General features: G+C 51.4%; 8 non-coding genes across 8 annotated transcripts; all 8 read right to left on the bottom strand.

Moving 5' to 3' along the window:
- Positions 1-514: 514 nt before the first annotated feature.
- On the bottom strand, positions 515-706 carry LOC132809511 (U2 spliceosomal RNA). The gene has a single exon (XR_009642375.1). It is a non-coding gene; the product is annotated as a U2 spliceosomal RNA (small nuclear RNA).
- A 1,821-nt stretch (positions 707-2,527) lies between these two features.
- LOC132809512 (U2 spliceosomal RNA) lies at positions 2,528-2,719 on the bottom strand. The gene has a single exon (XR_009642376.1). It is a non-coding gene; the product is annotated as a U2 spliceosomal RNA (small nuclear RNA).
- A 1,820-nt stretch (positions 2,720-4,539) lies between these two features.
- On the bottom strand, positions 4,540-4,731 carry LOC132809515 (U2 spliceosomal RNA). The gene has a single exon (XR_009642378.1). It is a non-coding gene; the product is annotated as a U2 spliceosomal RNA (small nuclear RNA).
- A 1,818-nt stretch (positions 4,732-6,549) lies between these two features.
- Positions 6,550-6,741, bottom strand: LOC132809516 (U2 spliceosomal RNA). Its single transcript, XR_009642379.1, has one exon. It is a non-coding gene; the product is annotated as a U2 spliceosomal RNA (small nuclear RNA).
- Positions 6,742-8,563: 1,822 nt separating this feature from the next.
- On the bottom strand, positions 8,564-8,755 carry LOC132809517 (U2 spliceosomal RNA). Its single transcript, XR_009642380.1, has one exon. It is a non-coding gene; the product is annotated as a U2 spliceosomal RNA (small nuclear RNA).
- A 1,820-nt stretch (positions 8,756-10,575) lies between these two features.
- Positions 10,576-10,767, bottom strand: LOC132809518 (U2 spliceosomal RNA). Its single transcript, XR_009642381.1, has one exon. It is a non-coding gene; the product is annotated as a U2 spliceosomal RNA (small nuclear RNA).
- A 1,821-nt stretch (positions 10,768-12,588) lies between these two features.
- LOC132809519 (U2 spliceosomal RNA) lies at positions 12,589-12,780 on the bottom strand. Its single transcript, XR_009642383.1, has one exon. It is a non-coding gene; the product is annotated as a U2 spliceosomal RNA (small nuclear RNA).
- Positions 12,781-14,598: 1,818 nt separating this feature from the next.
- On the bottom strand, positions 14,599-14,790 carry LOC132809520 (U2 spliceosomal RNA). Its single transcript, XR_009642384.1, has one exon. It is a non-coding gene; the product is annotated as a U2 spliceosomal RNA (small nuclear RNA).
- Positions 14,791-15,131: the final 341 nt, after the last annotated feature.

The raw sequence follows: 15,131 nt of genomic DNA on the forward strand, positions 1-15,131 counted from the left end.
GGGGGTTGGGAAGGGGCTGTGGGGGCTGATCTGATAGCCATTTGACATTGGCTGAGTCATGGGATCCCACAACCTGATTTGACTGTGTTAAAAATCCCACAACACCAGGTTTCAGCCCAACGGGGTTCTTTGAAATTACAGCAGTCACCCCACCCCCCGCCACCGCCGTACCATCGGTGGGATACGTTCCAAGAACGACCGCAGAAGCCCAAAACGGCAGACAAGGGCAAATCCATTCATTTAAATTGGCAAGTTACCTTCCTGGCAGGCCCCTGGTTCCAGAATGTTCCCTGTAGCACGTTGGGGTTACCCCTGTCCTGGCTTTCAGCGTGCTGCACCTTCATCAGGTAACTGCAGAGCAGGTTCATAAGACAGAAAACCCGTAACAAAAGACGATAGTTTCCTGCAACTGAAAAGACAATAGATGCAACAATCACTGACTGCCATCAACACGGCAAACTAGCAAAGGCAAGAGATTCACATTGCATTCACCTGCTTTTGAACTTGGGTAAGCGTTGGGTGCACCATTCCTGGAAACACTGCAATACCAGGCTGATACATGGAGAGGACAGAGCAAGCCCTTAAGCCATCTCCCTGCTCCAAAAATCCATTTAATACAAACACTCCCACCTTCGGGAGATATCAGCGATTAAACTGATAAGAACAGAAACTACACATATTCCAAGCCAAAAGGCCGAGAAGCGATAGCACATTAATACTCCAACGGTGGAGGTCATATTTGCCGACTATCCTTTCCATCAGTTTGATGATATTCAAAGTTCCTTTATTCCCTTACCGTCTACCTTCCTTCCAAGATATCCAACCAGACCGGAAGATCACTCTGCAGCAGTCGCTGTGCTTTCCCCGTGCTTTTCTCTCCATCTGTTACGTAGCCGCGTAGGTCGCGCTGACGACCAATCAGATGGCACGGGCCGGAGCCACCGCACGTCAGGTCGACTGCAGAGAGGTTTCTCCCGGTGATCGGGGACAGCGGCGGCGGCAGGGTCATTCATTCCCCCAGGGTCATTCATTCCCCCGGCATCTACAAGATTCACCAGAATTCCTCAGGCAGCACCTTGCAAACCCATGGCCAACGCAGCCTCGAAGGATGACGGCAGCAGATCCACGGGAACACCACCATTCGCAAGTTCTCCCCCTCCCCCCCCCCGAGACACTCGCTGTCCTGAATTGCAAATATGTCTTTGTTCCTCCGGTGTTACCGGGTCAAAATCGGGAATCCCCGCCCAAACAGCATCGCGGGGCTACCGACAGCACTTGGACTGCAGCGGTTCGAGAGAGCAGCTCACCACCAGGCTGATCTCGGCATGGGCGAGAAATGTTGGCCTTGACGGAAAGATCCTATTCATTGCCTCCCCTTGTGTTGGTGTAGCTTGCCCATAAATGCCAATCATCGTTTCCCTCACGTACAGGATTCGCTCCTCGGCATTCCGCATCAATCCGAAAAGTTGCGAAAAGCGAATTACGTCCGTGCACCCTTTCTTTATCGTCCACTCTCAATATCCTCTCTACTTGTATCCGACTCTCTGGAGAATGGGGAGGGAGCTGATCTCCCCGTGTAAACATGTCACGCTGCAAGCGCGCCTCATCACCACCAGCAGCTCGATTCGACATCTCCGTTCACATTGCTGCAGATCGCTGACAACATTATAATCCGACCCAGTTGACAAACTGACAACTGTTTCGCTACTTGCACCGCAAATGATGACAAATCGTTCCAAATCGTACGGGTGGCACAGTGGATCAGTGGTTAGTACGGCTGCCTGGTGGCACCAGGGAGCTGAAGCCAGTTCCAGCCTTGGGCGATCGTCTGCGTGAATAATCTTTACGTACAGACGTAGCTACTAAAGCAGGTCGCTTCCGTACAGTAGTTTGCGAAGAAACAAACAGAGATGGGGGTTTCACTCTATTCAGGAAACAGACCAAAGACATTTCTTTCTTGTTCAAGAAAATATTAGGATAAATTTGTTGCCTCGGGGGTGGGGGGGGAGGCGGGGGGGTTGGGAAGGGGCTGTGGGGGCTGATCTGATAGCCATTTGACATTGGCTGAGTCATGGGATCCCACAACCTGATTTGACTGTGTTAAAAATCCCACAACACCAGGTTTCAGCCCAACGGGGTTCTTTGAAATTACAGCAGTCACCCCACCCCCCGCCACCGCCGTACCATCGGTGGGATACGTTCCAAGAACGACCGCAGAAGCCCAAAACGGCAGACAAGGGCAAATCCATTCATTTAAATTGGCAAGTTACCTTCCTGGCAGGCCCCTGGTTCCAGAATGTTCCCTGTAGCACGTTGGGGTTACCCCTGTCCTGGCTTTCTGCGTGCTGCACCTTCATCAGGTAACTGCAGAGCAGGTTCATAAGACAGAAAACCCGTAACAAAAGACGATAGTTTCCTGCAACTGAAAAGACAATAGATGCAACAATCACTGACTGCCATCAACACGGCAAACTAGCAAAGGCAAGAGATTCACATTGCATTCACCTGCTTTTGAACTTGGGTAAGCGTTGGGTGCACCATTCCTGGAAACACTGCAATACCAGGCTGATACATGGAGAGGACAGAGCAAGCCCTTAAGCCATCTCCCTGCTCCAAAAATCCATTTAATACAAACACTCCCACCTTCGGGAGATATCAGCGATTAAACTGATAAGAACAGAAACTACACATATTCCAAGCCAAAAGGCCGAGAAGCGATAGCACATTAATACTCCAACGGTGGAGGTCATATTTGCCGACTATCCTTTCCATCAGTTTGATGATATTCAAAGTTCCTTTATTCCCTTACCGTCTACCTTCCTTCCAAGATATCCAACCAGACCGGAAGATCACTCTGCAGCAGTCGCTGTGCTTTCCCCGTGCTTTTCTCTCCATCTGTTACGTAGCCGCGTAGGTCGCGCTGACGACCAATCAGATGGCACGGGCCGGAGCCACCGCACGTCAGGTCGACTGCAGAGAGGTTTCTCCCGGTGATCGGGGACAGCGGCGGCGGCAGGGTCATTCATTCCCCCAGGGTCATTCATTCCCCCGGCATCTACAAGATTCACCAGAATTCCTCAGGCAGCACCTTGCAAACCCATGGCCAACGCAGCCTCGAAGGATGACGGCAGCAGATCCACGGGAACACCACCATTCGCAAGTTCTCCCCCCCCCCCCCCCGAGACACTCGCTGTCCTGAATTGCAAATATGTCTTTGTTCCTCCGGTGTTACCGGGTCAAAATCGGGAATCCCCGCCCAAACAGCATCGCGGGGCTACCGACAGCACTTGGACTGCAGCGGTTCGAGAGAGCAGCTCACCACCAGGCTGATCTCGGCATGGGCGAGAAATGTTGGCCTTGACGGAAAGATCCTATTCATTGCCTCCCCTTGTGTTGGTGTAGCTTGCCCATAAATGCCAATCATCGTTTCCCTCACGTACAGGATTCGCTCCTCGGCATTCCGCATCAATCCGAAAAGTTGCGAAAAGCGAATTACGTCCGTGCACCCTTTCTTTATCGTCCACTTTCAATATCCTCTCTACTTGTATCCGACTCTCTGGAGAATGGGGAGGGAGCTGATCTCCCCGTGTAAACATGTCACGCTGCAAGCGCGCCTCATCACCACCAGCAGCTCGATTCGACATCTCCGTTCACATTGCTGCAGATCGCTGACAACATTATAATCCGACCCAGTTGACAAACTGACAACTGTTTCGCTACTTGCACCGCAAATGATGACAAATCGTTCCAAATCGTACGGGTGGCACAGTGGATCAGTGGTTAGTACGGCTGCCTGGTGGCACCAGGGAGCTGAAGCCAGTTCCAGCCTTGGGCGATCGTCTGCGTGAATAATCTTTACGTACAGACGTAGCTACTAAAGCAGGTCGCTTCCGTACAGTAGTTTGCGAAGAAACAAACAGAGATGGGGGTTTCACTCTATTCAGGAAACAGACCAAAGACATTTCTTTCTTGTTCAAGAAAATATTAGGATAAATTTGTTGCCTCGGGGGTGGGGGGGGAGGCGGGGGGGTTGGGAAGGGGCTGTGGGGGCTGATCTGATAGCCATTTGACATTGGCTGAGTCATGGGATCCCACAACCTGATTTGACTGTGTTAAAAATCCCACAACACCAGGTTTCAGCCCAACGGGGTTCTTTGAAATTACAGCAGTCACCCCACCCCCCGCCACCGCCGTACCATCGGTGGGATACGTTCCAAGAACGACCGCAGAAGCCCAAAACGGCAGACAAGGGCAAATCCATTCATTTAAATTGGCAAGTTACCTTCCTGGCAGGCCCCTGGTTCCAGAATGTTCCCTGTAGCACGTTGGGGTTACCCCTGTCCTGGCTTTCAGCGTGCTGCACCTTCATCAGGTAACTGCAGAGCAGGTTCATAAGACAGAAAACCCGTAACAAAAGACGATAGTTTCCTGCAACTGAAAAGACAATAGATGCAACAATCACTGACTGCCATCAACACGGCAAACTAGCAAAGGCAAGAGATTCACATTGCATTCACCTGCTTTTGAACTTGGGTAAGCGTTGGGTGCACCATTCCTGGAAACACTGCAATACCAGGCTGATACATGGAGAGGACAGAGCAAGCCCTTAAGCCATCTCCCTGCTCCAAAAATCCATTTAATACAAACACTCCCACCTTCGGGAGATATCAGCGATTAAACTGATAAGAACAGAAACTACACATATTCCAAGCCAAAAGGCCGAGAAGCGATAGCACATTAATACTCCAACGGTGGAGGTCATATTTGCCGACTATCCTTTCCATCAGTTTGATGATATTCAAAGTTCCTTTATTCCCTTACCGTCTACCTTCCTTCCAAGATATCCAACCAGACCGGAAGATCACTCTGCAGCAGTCGCTGTGCTTTCCCCGTGCTTTTCTCTCCATCTGTTACGTAGCCGCGTAGGTCGCGCTGACGACCAATCAGATGGCACGGGCCGGAGCCACCGCACGTCAGGTCGACTGCAGAGAGGTTTCTCCCGGTGATCGGGGACAGCGGCGGCGGCAGGGTCATTCATTCCCCCGGCAGGGTCATTCATTCCCCGGCATCTACAAGATTCACCAGAATTCCTCAGGCAGCACCTTGCAAACCCATGGCCAACGCAGCCTCGAAGGATGACGGCAGCAGATCCACGGGAACACCACCATTCGCAAGTTCTCCCCCCCCCCGAGACACTCGCTGTCCTGAATTGCAAATATGTCTTTGTTCCTCCGGTGTTACCGGGTCAAAATCGGGAATCCCCGCCCAAACAGCATCGCGGGGCTACCGACAGCACTTGGACTGCAGCGGTTCGAGAGAGCAGCTCACCACCAGGCTGATCTCGGCATGGGCGAGAAATGTTGGCCTTGACGGAAAGATCCTATTCATTGCCTCCCCTTGTGTTGGTGTAGCTTGCCCATAAATGCCAATCATCGTTTCCCTCACGTACAGGATTCGCTCCTCGGCATTCCGCATCAATCCGAAAAGTTGCGAAAAGCGAATTACGTCCGTGCACCCTTTCTTTATCGTCCACTTTCAATATCCTCTCTACTTGTATCCGACTCTCTGTGAGAATGGGGAGGGAGCTGATCTCCCCGTGTAAACATGTCACGCTGCAAGCGCGCCTCATCACCACCAGCAGCTCGATTCGACATCTCCGTTCACATTGCTGCAGATCGCTGACAACATTATAATCCGACCCAGTTGACAAACTGACAACTGTTTCGCTACTTGCACCGCAAATGATGACAAATCGTTCCAAATCGTACGGGTGGCACAGTGGATCAGTGGTTAGTACGGCTGCCTGGTGGCACCAGGGAGCTGAAGCCAGTTCCAGCCTTGGGCGATCGTCTGCGTGAATAATCTTTACGTACAGACGTAGCTACTAAAGCAGGTCGCTTCCGTACAGTAGTTTGCGAAGAAACAAACAGAGATGGGGGTTTCACTCTATTCAGGAAACAGACCAAAGACATTTCTTTCTTGTTCAAGAAAATATTAGGATAAATTTGTTGCCTCGGGGGTGGGGGGGGAGGCGGGGGGGTTGGGAAGGGGCTGTGGGGGCTGATCTGATAGCCATTTGACATTGGCTGAGTCATGGGATCCCACAACCTGATTTGACTGTGTTAAAAATCCCACAACACCAGGTTTCAGCCCAACGGGGTTCTTTGAAATTACAGCAGTCACCCCACCCCCCGCCACCGCCGTACCATCGGTGGGATACGTTCCAAGAACGACCGCAGAAGCCCAAAACGGCAGACAAGGGCAAATCCATTCATTTAAATTGGCAAGTTACCTTCCTGGCAGGCCCCTGGTTCCAGAATGTTCCCTGTAGCACGTTGGGGTTACCCCTGTCCTGGCTTTCAGCGTGCTGCACCTTCATCAGGTAACTGCAGAGCAGGTTCATAAGACAGAAAACCCGTAACAAAAGACGATAGTTTCCTGCAACTGAAAAGACAATAGATGCAACAATCACTGACTGCCATCAACACGGCAAACTAGCAAAGGCAAGAGATTCACATTGCATTCACCTGCTTTTGAACTTGGGTAAGCGTTGGGTGCACCATTCCTGGAAACACTGCAATACCAGGCTGATACATGGAGAGGACAGAGCAAGCCCTTAAGCCATCTCCCTGCTCCAAAAATCCATTTAATACAAACACTCCCACCTTCGGGAGATATCAGCGATTAAACTGATAAGAACAGAAACTACACATATTCCAAGCCAAAAGGCCGAGAAGCGATAGCACATTAATACTCCAACGGTGGAGGTCATATTTGCCGACTATCCTTTCCATCAGTTTGATGATATTCAAAGTTCCTTTATTCCCTTACCGTCTACCTTCCTTCCAAGATATCCAACCAGACCGGAAGATCACTCTGCAGCAGTCGCTGTGCTTTCCCCGTGCTTTTCTCCATCTGTTACGTAGCCGCGTAGGTCGCGCTGACGACCAATCAGATGGCACGGGCCGGAGCCACCGCACGTCAGGTCGACTGCAGAGAGGTTTCTCCCGGTGATCGGGGACAGCGGCGGCGGCAGGGTCATTCATTCCCCCGGCAGGGTCATTCATTCCCCCGGCATCTACAAGATTCACCAGAATTCCTCAGGCAGCACCTTGCAAACCCATGGCCAACGCAGCCTCGAAGGATGACGGCAGCAGATCCACGGGAACACCACCATTCGCAAGTTCTCCCCCCTCCCCCCCCCCGAGACACTCGCTGTCCTGAATTGCAAATATGTCTTTGTTCCTCCGGTGTTACCGGGTCAAAATCGGGAATCCCCGCCCAAACAGCATCGCGGGGCTACCGACAGCACTTGGACTGCAGCGGTTCGAGAGAGCAGCTCACCACCAGGCTGATCTCGGCATGGGCGAGAAATGTTGGCCTTGACGGAAAGATCCTATTCATTGCCTCCCCTTGTGTTGGTGTAGCTTGCCCATAAATGCCAATCATCGTTTCCCTCACGTACAGGATTCGCTCCTCGGCATTCCGCATCAATCCGAAAAGTTGCGAAAAGCGAATTACGTCCGTGCACCCTTTCTTTATCGTCCACTTTCAATATCCTCTCTACTTGTATCCGACTCTCTGGAGAATGGGGAGGGAGCTGATCTCCCCGTGTAAACATGTCACGCTGCAAGCGCGCCTCATCACCACCAGCAGCTCGATTCGACATCTCCGTTCACATTGCTGCAGATCGCTGACAACATTATAATCCGACCCAGTTGACAAACTGACAACTGTTTCGCTACTTGCACCGCAAATGATGACAAATCGTTCCAAATCGTACGGGTGGCACAGTGGATCAGTGGTTAGTACGGCTGCCTGGTGGCACCAGGGAGCTGAAGCCAGTTCCAGCCTTGGGCGATCGTCTGCGTGAATAATCTTTACGTACAGACGTAGCTACTAAAGCAGGTCGCTTCCGTACAGTAGTTTGCGAAGAAACAAACAGAGATGGGGGTTTCACTCTATTCAGGAAACAGACCAAAGACATTTCTTTCTTGTTCAAGAAAATATTAGGATAAATTTGTTGCCTCGGGGGTGGGGGGGAGGCGGGGGGGTTGGGAAGGGGCTGTGGGGGCTGATCTGATAGCCATTTGACATTGGCTGAGTCATGGGATCCCACAACCTGATTTGACTGTGTTAAAAATCCCACAACACCAGGTTTCAGCCCAACGGGGTTCTTTGAAATTACAGCAGTCACCCCACCCCCCGCCACCGCCGTACCATCGGTGGGATACGTTCCAAGAACGACCGCAGAAGCCCAAAACGGCAGACAAGGGCAAATCCATTCATTTAAATTGGCAAGTTACCTTCCTGGCAGGCCCCTGGTTCCAGAATGTTCCCTGTAGCACGTTGGGGTTACCCCTGTCCTGGCTTTCAGCGTGCTGCACCTTCATCAGGTAACTGCAGAGCAGGTTCATAAGACAGAAAACCCGTAACAAAAGACGATAGTTTCCTGCAACTGAAAAGACAATAGATGCAACAATCACTGACTGCCATCAACACGGCAAACTAGCAAAGGCAAGAGATTCACATTGCATTCACCTGCTTTTGAACTTGGGTAAGCGTTGGGTGCACCATTCCTGGAAACACTGCAATACCAGGCTGATACATGGAGAGGACAGAGCAAGCCCTTAAGCCATCTCCCTGCTCCAAAAATCCATTTAATACAAACACTCCCACCTTCGGGAGATATCAGCGATTAAACTGATAAGAACAGAAACTACACATATTCCAAGCCAAAAGGCCGAGAAGCGATAGCACATTAATACTCCAACGGTGGAGGTCATATTTGCCGACTATCCTTTCCATCAGTTTGATGATATTCAAAGTTCCTTTATTCCCTTACCGTCTACCTTCCTTCCAAGATATCCAACCAGACCGGAAGATCACTCTGCAGCAGTCGCTGTGCTTTCCCCGTGCTTTTCTCTCCATCTGTTACGTAGCCGCGTAGGTCGCGCTGACGACCAATCAGATGGCACGGGCCGGAGCCACCGCACGTCAGGTCGACTGCAGAGAGGTTTCTCCCGGTGATCGGGGACAGCGGCGGCGGCAGGGTCATTCATTCCCCCGGCAGGGTCATTCATTCCCCCGGCATCTACAAGATTCACCAGAATTCCTCAGGCAGCACCTTGCAAACCCATGGCCAACGCAGCCTCGAAGGATGACGGCAGCAGATCCACGGGAACACCACCATTCGCAAGTTCTCCCCCCCCCCCGAGACACTCGCTGTCCTGAATTGCAAATATGTCTTTGTTCCTCCGGTGTTACCGGGTCAAAATCGGGAATCCCCGCCCAAACAGCATCGCGGGGCTACCGACAGCACTTGGACTGCAGCGGTTCGAGAGAGCAGCTCACCACCAGGCTGATCTCGGCATGGGCGAGAAATGTTGGCCTTGACGGAAAGATCCTATTCATTGCCTCCCCTTGTGTTGGTGTAGCTTGCCCATAAATGCCAATCATCGTTTCCCTCACGTACAGGATTCGCTCCTCGGCATTCCGCATCAATCCGAAAAGTTGCGAAAAGCGAATTACGTCCGTGCACCCTTTCTTTATCGTCCACTTTCAATATCCTCTCTACTTGTATCCGACTCTCTGTGAGAATGGGGAGGGAGCTGATCTCCCCGTGTAAACATGTCACGCTGCAAGCGCGCCTCATCACCACCAGCAGCTCGATTCGACATCTCCGTTCACATTGCTGCAGATCGCTGACAACATTATAATCCGACCCAGTTGACAAACTGACAACTGTTTCGCTACTTGCACCGCAAATGATGACAAATCGTTCCAAATCGTACGGGTGGCACAGTGGATCAGTGGTTAGTACGGCTGCCTGGTGGCACCAGGGAGCTGAAGCCAGTTCCAGCCTTGGGCGATCGTCTGCGTGAATAATCTTTACGTACAGACGTAGCTACTAAAGCAGGTCGCTTCCGTACAGTAGTTTGCGAAGAAACAAACAGAGATGGGGGTTTCACTCTATTCAGGAAACAGACCAAAGACATTTCTTTCTTGTTCAAGAAAATATTAGGATAAATTTGTTGCCTCGGGGGTGGGGGGGGAGGCGGGGGGGTTGGGAAGGGGCTGTGGGGGCTGATCTGATAGCCATTTGACATTGGCTGAGTCATGGGATCCCACAACCTGATTTGACTGTGTTAAAAATCCCACAACACCAGGTTTCAGCCCAACGGGGTTCTTTGAAATTACAGCAGTCACCCCACCCCCCGCCACCGCCGTACCATCGGTGGGATACGTTCCAAGAACGACCGCAGAAGCCCAAAACGGCAGACAAGGGCAAATCCATTCATTTAAATTGGCAAGTTACCTTCCTGGCAGGCCCCTGGTTCCAGAATGTTCCCTGTAGCACGTTGGGGTTACCCCTGTCCTGGCTTTCAGCGTGCTGCACCTTCATCAGGTAACTGCAGAGCAGGTTCATAAGACAGAAAACCCGTAACAAAAGACGATAGTTTCCTGCAACTGAAAAGACAATAGATGCAACAATCACTGACTGCCATCAACACGGCAAACTAGCAAAGGCAAGAGATTCACATTGCATTCACCTGCTTTTGAACTTGGGTAAGCGTTGGGTGCACCATTCCTGGAAACACTGCAATACCAGGCTGATACATGGAGAGGACAGAGCAAGCCCTTAAGCCATCTCCCTGCTCCAAAAATCCATTTAATACAAACACTCCCACCTTCGGGAGATATCAGCGATTAAACTGATAAGAACAGAAACTACACATATTCCAAGCCAAAAGGCCGAGAAGCGATAGCACATTAATACTCCAACGGTGGAGGTCATATTTGCCGACTATCCTTTCCATCAGTTTGATGATATTCAAAGTTCCTTTATTCCCTTACCGTCTACCTTCCTTCCAAGATATCCAACCAGACCGGAAGATCACTCTGCAGCAGTCGCTGTGCTTTCCCCGTGCTTTTCTCTCCATCTGTTACGTAGCCGCGTAGGTCGCGCTGACGACCAATCAGATGGCACGGGCCGGAGCCACCGCACGTCAGGTCGACTGCAGAGAGGTTTCTCCCGGTGATCGGGGACAGCGGCGGCGGCAGGGTCATTCATTCCCCCAGGGTCATTCATTCCCCCGGCATCTACAAGATTCACCAGAATTCCTCAGGCAGCACCTTGCAAACCCATGGCCAACGCAGCCTCGAAGGATGACGGCAGCAGATCCACGGGAACACCACCATTCGCAAGTTCTCCCCCCCCCCCCCCCGAGACACTCGCTGTCCTGAATTGCAAATATGTCTTTGTTCCTCCGGTGTTACCGGGTCAAAATCGGGAATCCCCGCCCAAACAGCATCGCGGGGCTACCGACAGCACTTGGACTGCAGCGGTTCGAGAGAGCAGCTCACCACCAGGCTGATCTCGGCATGGGCGAGAAATGTTGGCCTTGACGGAAAGATCCTATTCATTGCCTCCCCTTGTGTTGGTGTAGCTTGCCCATAAATGCCAATCATCGTTTCCCTCACGTACAGGATTCGCTCCTCGGCATTCCGCATCAATCCGAAAAGTTGCGAAAAGCGAATTACGTCCGTGCACCCTTTCTTTATCGTCCACTTTCAATATCCTCTCTACTTGTATCCGACTCTCTGTGGAGAATGGGGAGGGAGCTGATCTCCCCGTGTAAACATGTCACGCTGCAAGCGCGCCTCATCACCACCAGCAGCTCGATTCGACATCTCCGTTCACATTGCTGCAGATCGCTGACAACATTATAATCCGACCCAGTTGACAAACTGACAACTGTTTCGCTACTTGCACCGCAAATGATGACAAATCGTTCCAAATCGTACGGGTGGCACAGTGGATCAGTGGTTAGTACGGCTGCCTGGTGGCACCAGGGAGCTGAAGCCAGTTCCAGCCTTGGGCGATCGTCTGCGTGAATAATCTTTACGTACAGACGTAGCTACTAAAGCAGGTCGCTTCCGTACAGTAGTTTGCGAAGAAACAAACAGAGATGGGGGTTTCACTCTATTCAGGAAACAGACTAAAGACATTTCTTTCTTGTTCAAGAAAATATTAGGATAAATTTGTTGCCTCGGGGGGGGGGGGGAGGCGGGGGGGTTGGGAAGGGGCTGTGGGGGCTGATCTGATAGCCATTTGACATTGGCTGAGTCATGGGATCCCACAACCTGATTTGACTGTGTTAAAAATCCCACAACACCAGGTTTCAGCCCAACGGGGTTCTTTGAAATTACAGCAGTCACCCCACCCCCCGCCACCGCCGTACCATCGGTGGGATACGTTCCAAGAACGACCGCAGAAGCCCAAAACGGCAGACAAGGGCAAATCCATTCATTCAAATTGGCAAGTTACCTTCCTGGCAGGCCCCTGGTTCCAGAATGTTCCCTGTAGCACGTTGGGGTTACCCCTGTCCTGGCTTTCAGCGTGCTGCACCTTCATCAGGTAACTGCAGAGCAGGTTCATAAGACAGAAAACCCGTAACAAAAGACGATAGTTTCCTGCAACTGAAAAGACAATAGATGCAACAATCACTGACTGCCATCAACACGGCAAACTAGCAAAGGCAAGAGATTCACATTGCATTCACCTGCTTTTGAACTTGGGTAAGCGTTGGGTGCACCATTCCTGGAAACACTGCAATACCAGGCTGATACATGGAGAGGACAGAGCAAGCCCTTAAGCCATCTCCCTGCTCCAAAAATCCATTTAATACAAACACTCCCACCTTCGGGAGATATCAGCGATTAAACTGATAAGAACAGAAACTACACATATTCCAAGCCAAAAGGCCGAGAAGCGATAGCACATTAATACTCCAACGGTGGAGGTCATATTTGCCGACTATCCTTTCCATCAGTTTGATGATATTCAAAGTTCCTTTATTCCCTTACCGTCTACCTTCCTTCCAAGATATCCAACCAGACCGGAAGATCACTCTGCAGCAGTCGCTGTGCTTTCCCCGTGCTTTTCTCTCCATCTGTTACGTAGCCGCGTAGGTCGCGCTGACGACCAATCAGATGGCACGGGCCGGAGCCACCGCACGTCAGGTCGACTGCAGAGAGGTTTCTCCCGGTGATCGGGGACAGCGGCGGCGGCAGGGTCATTCATTCCCCCGGCAGGGTCATTCATTCCCCCGGCATCTACAAGATTCACCAGAATTCCTCAGGCAGCACCTTGCAAACCCATGGCCAACGCAGCCTCGAAGGATGACGGCAGCAGATCCACGGGAACACCACCATTCGCAAGTTCTCCCCCCCCCCGAGACACTCGCTGTCCTGAATTGCAAATATGTCTTTGTTCCTCCGGTGTTACCGGGTCAAAATCGGGAATCCCCGCCCAAACAGCATCGCGGGGCTACCGACAGCACTTGGACTGCAGCGGTTCGAGAGAGCAGCTCACCACCAGGCTGATCTCGGCATGGGCGAGAAATGTTGGCCTTGACGGAAAGATCCTATTCATTGCCTCCCCTTGTGTTGGTGTAGCTTGCCCATAAATGCCAATCATCGTTTCCCTCACGTACAGGATTCGCTCCTCGGCATTCCGCATCAATCCGAAAAGTTGCGAAAAGCGAATTACGTCCGTGCACCCTTTCTTTATCGTCCACTTTCAATATCCTCTCTACTTGTATCCGACTCTCTGTGAGAATGGGGAGGGAGCTGATCTCCCCGTGTAAACATGTCACGCTGCAAGCGCGCCTCATCACCACCAGCAGCTCGATTCGACATCTCCGTTCACATTGCTGCAGATCGCTGACAACATTATAATCCGACCCAGTTGACAAACTGACAACTGTTTCGCTACTTGCACCGCAAATGATGACAAATCGTTCCAAATCGTACGGGTGGCACAGTGGATCAGTGGTTAGTACGGCTGCCTGGTGGCACCAGGGAGCTGAAGCCAGTTCCAGCCTTGGGCGATCGTCTGCGTGAATAATCTTTACGTACAGACGTAGCTACTAAAGCAGGTCGCTTCCGTACAGTAGTTTGCGAAGAAACAAACAGAGATGGGGGTTTCACTCTATTCAGGAAACAGACTAAAGACATTTCTTTCTTGTTCAAGAAAATATTAGGATAAATTTGTTGCCTCGGGGGTGGGGGGGAGGCGGGGGGGTTGGGAAGGGGCTGTGGGGGCTGATCTGATAGCCATTTGACATTGGCTGAGTCATGGGATCCCACAACCTGATTTGACTGTGTTAAAAATCCCACAACACCAGGTTTCAGCCCAACGGGGTTCTTTGAAATTACAGCAGTCACCCCACCCCCCGCCACCGCCGTACCATCGGTGGGATACGTTCCAAGAACGACCGCAGAAGCCCAAAACGGCAGACAAGGGCAAATCCATTCATTTAAATTGGCAAGTTACCTTCCTGGCAGGCCCCTGGTTCCAGAATGTTCCCTGTAGCACGTTGGGGTTACCCCTGTCCTGGCTTTCAGCGTGCTGCACCTTCATCAGGTAACTGCAGAGCAGGTTCATAAGACAGAAAACCCGTAACAAAAGACGATAGTTTCCTGCAACTGAAAAGACAATAGATGCAACAATCACTGACTGCCATCAACACGGCAAACTAGCAAAGGCAAGAGATTCACATTGCATTCACCTGCTTTTGAACTTGGGTAAGCGTTGGGTGCACCATTCCTGGAAACACTGCAATACCAGGCTGATACATGGAGAGGACAGAGCAAGCCCTTAAGCCATCTCCCTGCTCCAAAAATCCATTTAATACAAACACTCCCACCTTCGGGAGATATCAGCGATTAAACTGATAAGAACAGAAACTACACATATTCCAAGCCAAAAGGCCGAGAAGCGATAGCACATTAATACTCCAACGGTGGAGGTCATATTTGCCGACTATCCTTTCCATCAGTTTGATGATATTCAAAGTTCCTTTATTCCCTTACCGTCTACCTTCCTTCCAAGATATCCAACCAGACCGGAAGATCACTCTGCAGCAGTCGCTGTGCTTTCCCCGTGCTTTTCTGTCCATCTGTTACGTAGCCGCGTAGGTCGCGCTGACGACCAATCAGATGGCACGGGCCGGAGCCACCGCACGTCAGGTCGACTGCAGAGAGGTTTCTCCCGGTGATCGGGGACAGCGGCGGCGGCAGGGTCATTCATTCCCCCGGCAGGGTCATTCATTCCCCCGGCATCT

The sequence above is a fragment of the Hemiscyllium ocellatum genome, unplaced genomic scaffold, assembly GCF_020745735.1.
Source record: "Hemiscyllium ocellatum isolate sHemOce1 unplaced genomic scaffold, sHemOce1.pat.X.cur. scaffold_1300_pat_ctg1, whole genome shotgun sequence".
Classification (NCBI taxonomy): domain Eukaryota; kingdom Metazoa; phylum Chordata; class Chondrichthyes; order Orectolobiformes; family Hemiscylliidae; genus Hemiscyllium; species Hemiscyllium ocellatum.